Consider the following 7,604-nt stretch of genomic DNA (forward strand, 5'->3'; position numbering starts at 1 on the left):
AACCAATCAGAAGTCAGTGGAACTACGTCATCATGACACCGGGCGAAAATTGCGGGAAAAGAGCTTTTGTGTACTTTCTAACATGGCTATTGCGAAAAGACCTCGAATTGATTTGGAGAAATTTATCGAAAATATTCGTAAATATCCATGTTTATACGACAAGAGGCATCGTGATTACAAGAATGTATGCCTGAAACATGCGATATGGACGGCCATAGGAAAATCTTGCAATTTAGGTGAGTACATATTAAAAAATCTAAGCCTAGCATGCTAACTATAGTATCTTAATAATATGATATTAAAGATATTATTTTTACTATATTTGTAATTATAGTAAAAAATCCTAGAATATACCATAATAATCATTGTCTTTTTAAAGATGTATCACATATACAATTTTATATTGTACTGTACATACGCAAGTTTTTACTTACGTTAAATGGGAGAATTTTATTATAAAAATTTGGATTTAATCACGCTGGACGTTTCGGATAATTTTTTTTTTTTTATATTATTACAAGTTTTAATTCATTTAATTAATATCCAATAAGCATTTTAGATTGCTCTATTTGATTATCAGTCCCTCTTCAGTTGTGAATTATTATTATTAACAATATTTCTATATTATCTACTTAAATAATGATATAAAGTATACAGTTCTTAAAAAATTAATTATGAAATGTTGAAATATTTTTTCTATTTTATTACATTTTTCTTCTTGTGACAATTCTCTTTTTTATTGATTCTTTTCCAAAAACTTTTTAATTGATTTTATTTTAATATAATAATTCATTATTCAAAACAAACTCTCATTTTAAAAATTAACACATTTTTTTCATGAGAACATACAATCCTAACTTTAATTTATTAGAAATCCATTAATACTTTTTCTTCTTAACTATCATAATCTGGACAACTAATATGATTCAAATATTTACACGTTTTTTGCTATACTGTGCCTGAACGTTTATTCATTCTTTTTCTGTAATTTAATTAGTTCCAAATATTCATATTTTCTTTTTATTGTTTTTTTCCTTTCAATTATTTTTTCTATATGATATATATTCTATATTCTTTTATTATTTCACAATGATTTAAGTTTTAGTGTTTTACAACTGCTGAATTATGATGATTATATTTAATTATGGTTTATATGCCATGTGTTTATTTACAAGTTTTTAATTTTCTTTTTGTTTACCTATATACAAGTATGTCACTGGAATTATACAATTATAGTTAAATTTATATACTAAATTATTCTGTTCTAAAATTAAATTTTATTATATGTGTGTATGTTGTCAGAAATGTATCAAGCAATAAATTAATTGAGTATGATATGGAATATTTTTGTATTGTATTTTAGTGATTAAAATGCATGTGATTGAATGAATAGTGAAGAAGTTGTACAACACTTCTATAAACTTTTTATGTTACAGATGCTACCAGTGCTGAAAGCCGCTGGAAAACACAACGGGATCGATATACGAGAGAGTGTAAAAAGGTGGAAGATAGCAAACGTACTGGAAGTGGAAGTGATGCTGTATATGTATCGCAATGGTACCTATATGATATTATAGATGGGTTTATGAGGCGCTGTCCACAAACAAACGAAGAGTAAGTATTTTAGGTTCAAAAAGAATACATTTTATGGATGAAGCAAGAATTTTTATATGCAATTTTGTATAAATACAGAACCCTCAACAATATATCACCGGTAGCAGCAGATCCACCAGAAGATATTGAGCCTGTTTATGCTGAGTCGGTAGAACTTTCATGTTCCAGTGACAATGAAACATTTCTTTCTAGGTAAGCACTCCAATAGTTATTCACTGATTGCCTTTTTACCTACTCCTGCTTTTTACCTGTTATAGGCCTGCATCATCATCACAATTACATATGGAAGCTTCAGAGAGCAGGTACTGTATATACATTCAGTCTGTACTATTCTAAAGCTTTTTGTTTGTACATGTTAATACATTTGTGATATATATTTTGTACTTTACAGCACTTCTTCACATTTAAAACGGATTAGAAAATCATCTGATCCACAAATGGAAGAACTATTAGCAATATTTAAAATGTCTGCTGAAGCCATGCAGCAAGCCAATGCTACAATACAAAAAAACAAATCACATATCAAACCATTTTGTGAATTTGTTGAAAGTATGCTGGAAAAAATGAGCAACAAAAACCAACGAATAGCGATGAAAAGAATTCAAGAGCTTCTTTTCGAAATTGATGCAGTGAACGACGAAGAGAATGAGTGAATTAATAATTAATAAATTGTAATGTAATAGATTAATGTAATTTATTTATGTAATTAATTTTGTTATATTAATAAATTTTTTTGAAAACCTATATTTGTTACAATGTCTTTAAAACACAAGAGTAATAAAAATAATTCTTTATTGAAACTTAGTAATAAAAAATGGTAGTCTATTGCCTATGGCAAGACCCAGTGGTACATAGGTAGTCTGCTAATTTATTCCTCAATTCTCTTGCTTCAGTAGAGTACATATTGCTTGCTACCTGTGTGCAACTTCTCATTTGATCAGCTGTTGCTCTCCACCTCCCTGGGATAAGATTGCCATGTTCATCTTCTGAATCACAATCTCCAGCATTAATGTAAGAAGCTGACTCTCTTATAAGAAAATTGTGTAAGATGCAAGCTGCCAATACCATCTTTGTTGTGTTATCTTCACTGTATGTTAAGGGTCGTTTGAAGATTCGAAAACGAGAGCTTAAAATTCCAAAAGCATTTTCTACTACTCGACGAGCACGACACAGTCTATAGTTATAGACTCGTTGTGATCGGCTAATAGCTGAGCGTCTGGGATATGGTCGCATCAAATTTCTTTTAAGTGGGAAAGCTTAATCACCAATGAAATAAAAAGGAAACATAATTTCAGAATTTGGCAGGTAATTGTCATTGGGCAAGTTTAATCTACAGGTTTCCATCATTTGACCAAATTGAACTTTTCTAAATATTCCTCCATCACTCTCACTTCCATAGTGTCCATAGTCTATATACAAAAATTTATAATTGGCATCTGCCACTGCTAGCAATACATTACTAAATGTTCCTTTGTAATTAAAGTTTAAACTTCCACTATTTTTTGGACAAACCATCAACACGTGTTTCCCATCAATGCTACCGCAGCAGTGTGGCAATTGCCAAGCTTTTAAAAAATTTTCTGCAATACCTTTCCATTCATTTGGCGTTGATGGAAATTGCATGCAGTCTGATTTTAAGTGAGTCCAAAGAGCATGGCAAGTTTCTGGAACAATTTTTGCTATTGTTTGTCTTCCAACTCTAAAGGCAAATGACAAACTTCTGTATGTTTCCCCTGATGCTAAAAATCTAGAAAAAATACATGATAAAATGAACGGTTAAAATGAACTGTTAATCCAATCAAAACAGATTAAGCTAGTCAGTGATTAGCTTCTAATCGTATAAAATGTACCTTAAAGTTATTCCCAAGCGTTCTCTTGCTGAAATTGCTTCTCTGAAACGTGTATTTTGCTTGCTTATATGATTTTCTACTCGTTGTAATAACACTTCAAAGAGATCAGGTGTCATTCTTAAAAAACTGTCAACAAAATTCACGTTACTACTAATAAAACTTTTATGCATTATAAGATTTTGCGATAATTTTGATTTATTACTTACTCATAATAGTATTCCTGGTCTTGAAAACGAAGTTCACGCATAAGTGTATTATGATAACCTAAGGAACTTCTATTCCGAAATAAAGGCCTCACCCAAAAACGATGCTTGCGTTGCTTTCGTTTCATGAGTGCAGAAAGCAACAAAAATTGTCCAGGAAAAAGTTGAAACATCATATCAGCTTGTATCTGATCCATTTTAAATTATTTTATACACTGACAAATATGAACGATCAAGCTACGATACTTTCGTTTTCTCCAATTCACGTGCGAAGAAGTATTTACGTTCGACACTTGGGGCAGCACCGTCGCCGTAAAAACACCGCAATCCGAGCGCAAACGCAAATAAGTCACGTGATTAAAAGCTTTTACGGCGAGGGGTTTTACGGCTGTTTTACGGCTAGTGGAGTCGCGGCCTTATCTAAGATCTAGAATTGCATCGAAACAAATTAATTTTTATTCAAAATATTACTTAGAATTACAAAAGCTCAAATTTATGCCAATTAAAACTTTTTATAACGATTTTTCTATTAACGGACTTCTATCAATAAACGGCGCATTCGTTGGTCGGCGCCGACCGATTTGTACGTCATCGTCTTACGTCTTGACGTAATAATACAATTATTAAACAAAAAACAATTGATATCCAAACAAAAGCATCTGAGATATAAAAAAATTACGCCAAGTAAAAATTTATGACAATTAAGACGAATTTAGTCAAAATTTTTCTTAGTAGTTTTTCTTTGGTAAAGCTTGTCGCTTGGAGACGTAATGTAGAAAATAATAATACAGGTAAAAATGTTGTGAGGCTTCCAAAGCCAAGCTTGTCTTTACCAAAGAAAAAGTACTAAGAAAAATTTTGATTAAATTCGTCTTAAGTGTCATAAATTTTTACTTGGCACAATCTTTTTTATCTCAGATGTTTTTATTTAGATATATATTATTCAAATGAGAAATTTCGTCTATATTTTCCTCATGTCTAATAAACAAGTCGCAATTCGTGGAGTAAATGTAATCATGGATACATTTTGCCCTTTGAATATATTTCGGTCAATTACTTCTAAATATTTTGGCTTCTTGTATGTGATAAATATATCTTGATGTGGCCTAAATTTGGCTAATTTTTCAGAGTTATCACATCTTGTAGGTCAAGTGATGAAAACGGAGTCATAGATCAGATCTAAAAAATATACGCTTTTATTAACATTGGAGATAAATATCGGACTTTACAGAAAATTAAGAGCAGGATCATCATGTTATATTTATGTATAGGCTACTGTATGCCAGAAATTTTTGCTTATAGTCATATATGCAAACTGCTTGGATTGATGAGGGACTGTAGAGTCCGAAATGCATTTCAAAGTGCATTTCAATTAAATTTTGGTGGTTAAAGTTCGAGAGGTGGGCAGATACAGGGTGTCATGTGTCATATCTCGTTTTACCATTTTATAATAATCAATAATAAAAAAGTTTTTTATGATAAAATCTCATAACAGATGGCGCCACACATTATTTATTAGTAGTATGATAATAGCATAAAAGTTATTTTTTAAACAAAATCTTATAACAAACGCAGCTACACACAAGTTTAAACTTTGCTAATGTATTTCTTAAGTAAAAATATTTTTCTTTGGGAAAGTTACTCAACTCTTTACTGGAATGTTTTGTATCTAAAATTTATCCCAAAATTACGATGCATCTTATACTTTGAAGAATATTTTTTATCCAAAAACTCGACATGAAAAATGTGATGCGTCTAATACACGGCGTGTCATAAGACAAAACAAAGCAATTTGTAAAAAATTAAAAGTAGAATTGACTCAACTTTATTTATATACGATTAAAACAGTCGCAGTCCAAACTTACTTACTGTATTATCATTTTTTATATTACTGTTTTGATATTTGTTTAGTGGTTTATTTCTATTTGCATTAAAAGATGTTTTCGTTTGCAAACAGAACATTAATGGCCACTTGGAACTTTAATAACATTTTTCTTTTTACGAGAATGGATGACAGAATACGTTAAAACTTTTAGAAAGAAATAGAATTTTTATTGTTATTTAAATAATTAATTATTCAATGTAAACTATTCTAGCGGTCACTACTATAACGAGAATAAAACAGTAGATAATACATCTAAATTTAAATTTTTAGGAGAATCCTCTCAATTATGCACAGACAAACATTTTGAAGAAGTTATGTTAAATACAACTGTGACACTTTTATTATTGACTATAAAAAGTTATAATTTCTCATTAACAATTTGTAAAAGCAGTTTTTGAATATTAATATTTTATGTATAGAATCATAAAATTTATAATCACAGCAGATAAAAATAGTTTAAAAAATTAGGAAAACAACAATTAAGTAAAACCTCACATTAGTAGATTTTTTATTAATTTAATTATACCAAGGGCAAAAAACAATTTTCTTTATACACTAATATCATTATTAATTAATTATAACTGTTATCTTTTGCTAAAATTTAATTTTAATCTTATTAATAAAACGTTACTTTATATAAATGAAATTCCTATCATCATTATCAGTATTTTCATTAAACAATTAATTATTTATTTCGAAGTTAAGACAGTAAAGAAAATATACACATTTTCAAGTCTATGTTTTATCCAGAGGGCCAGACCGGTTATAAATATGTTAAGGATTGATGGTATGGTAAGAAGATTATACTTCTGTTTTTAATGTAAAAACGTCAGATCCTCCATAGAAAGGCTGACGTTGATATCGTTTTAACTATGTGAATTTTCTACTTATTGTTTGTCTTTTCGTAAAGTTTTTCTTCATGTGTTTTTAGCTGTTACTTCTGTGGTTGGTAAAAATGGATAAAACATAGACTTGAAAATGTGTATATTTTCTTCATTGTCTTAACTTCGAAATAGAAGATATCCAGAGTTATGTAACAATTAATTATTTAATCAGAAATAAAAACATTAGATTCCCACCCGTTCACTTAGGTACAGTACTTGCCTTTATTTTTGAAATTTTGAAAACACTAAATTGCTTCGTTACCATGAATTAAAGCCAATTTATTTGTGTAGGAAAAAAATTAACATTTGTAATTTTTTTTGTAACTCTTTCCGCCCTGTGGGCACTAAGAGGGCCTCTTGTAGCAAGCCCATTATGGGTTCGGCCAGGCTCACAATGGGGCAGCCGGGTGGTGAGGGATGGGGACCGACATATTCGGACGAACCACCCCCGAAAAATTTCTGGGGATTTTTCGACCCGTCCGGGTTCGATCCCGGGTCCCGCAGGGCGGTAGGCTAACCTTGACCGCTCGGCCATCCGGCCGCATATTTGTAAATTTAATACTGCTGACAATCTTGATATCTTTTTTTATAGTATATTAATTTAACGGAAAATATCAGAGTTTACATTATAGATTAATAATAGTATTAATATACTGTGTTTGTATATAAACTAATAATAGCATATAGAAATTAATTATTCAGTCAAATTAATCTCTATAAACACTGTTGCATAATCTTCTCGCAAATTTTTTAAATATTGATATTAGGCTAGATCTATTTCTCACTTTTAGTAAAAAAATTCAATCCACATCTATCTATATCTACATGTATACTGTATTTATCTATGCTAACACATAAAGCGAGATTGTTTGTTTGTTAGAGGTAATTCGGAATCTACTGAACCGAATTTTAAAATTCTTTTGCTATTAGAAAGCTTATTCCTTCCAGAAGAACATAGGCTATGTACCGTACTATAATATATATATATATATATATATATATATTTAGCTTTTCTTGCCCTATGGGCACTAAGATGGCCTCATTTTAGCAAACCCATTATGGATTCGACCAGGACCACAATGGGGTGGCCAGGTGGTGAGGGACTGGGCCGACATATACGGTCCGACCACTCCCCGAAAATTCTTGGAGATTATTCGACCCGTGTGAA

General features: G+C 30.5%; 1 long non-coding RNA gene across 1 annotated transcript; it reads right to left on the reverse strand.

The window, feature by feature from the left end:
• Positions 1–2,389: 2,389 nt before the first annotated feature.
• LOC136975179 (uncharacterized) lies at positions 2,390–3,860 on the reverse strand. Its single transcript, XR_010880759.1, has 2 exons — positions 3,465–3,860; positions 2,390–3,361 (listed from the first exon to the last, which is right to left on the reverse strand). It is a non-coding gene; the product is annotated as an uncharacterized lncRNA (long non-coding RNA).
• Between the last annotated feature and the right edge of the window lie 3,744 nt (positions 3,861–7,604).

The sequence above is a fragment of the Centruroides vittatus genome, unplaced genomic scaffold (genome assembly GCF_030686945.1).
Source record: "Centruroides vittatus isolate TY-2023 unplaced genomic scaffold, ASM3068694v2 contig_364, whole genome shotgun sequence".
NCBI classification, from domain to species: Eukaryota; Metazoa; Arthropoda; class Arachnida; order Scorpiones; family Buthidae; genus Centruroides; species Centruroides vittatus.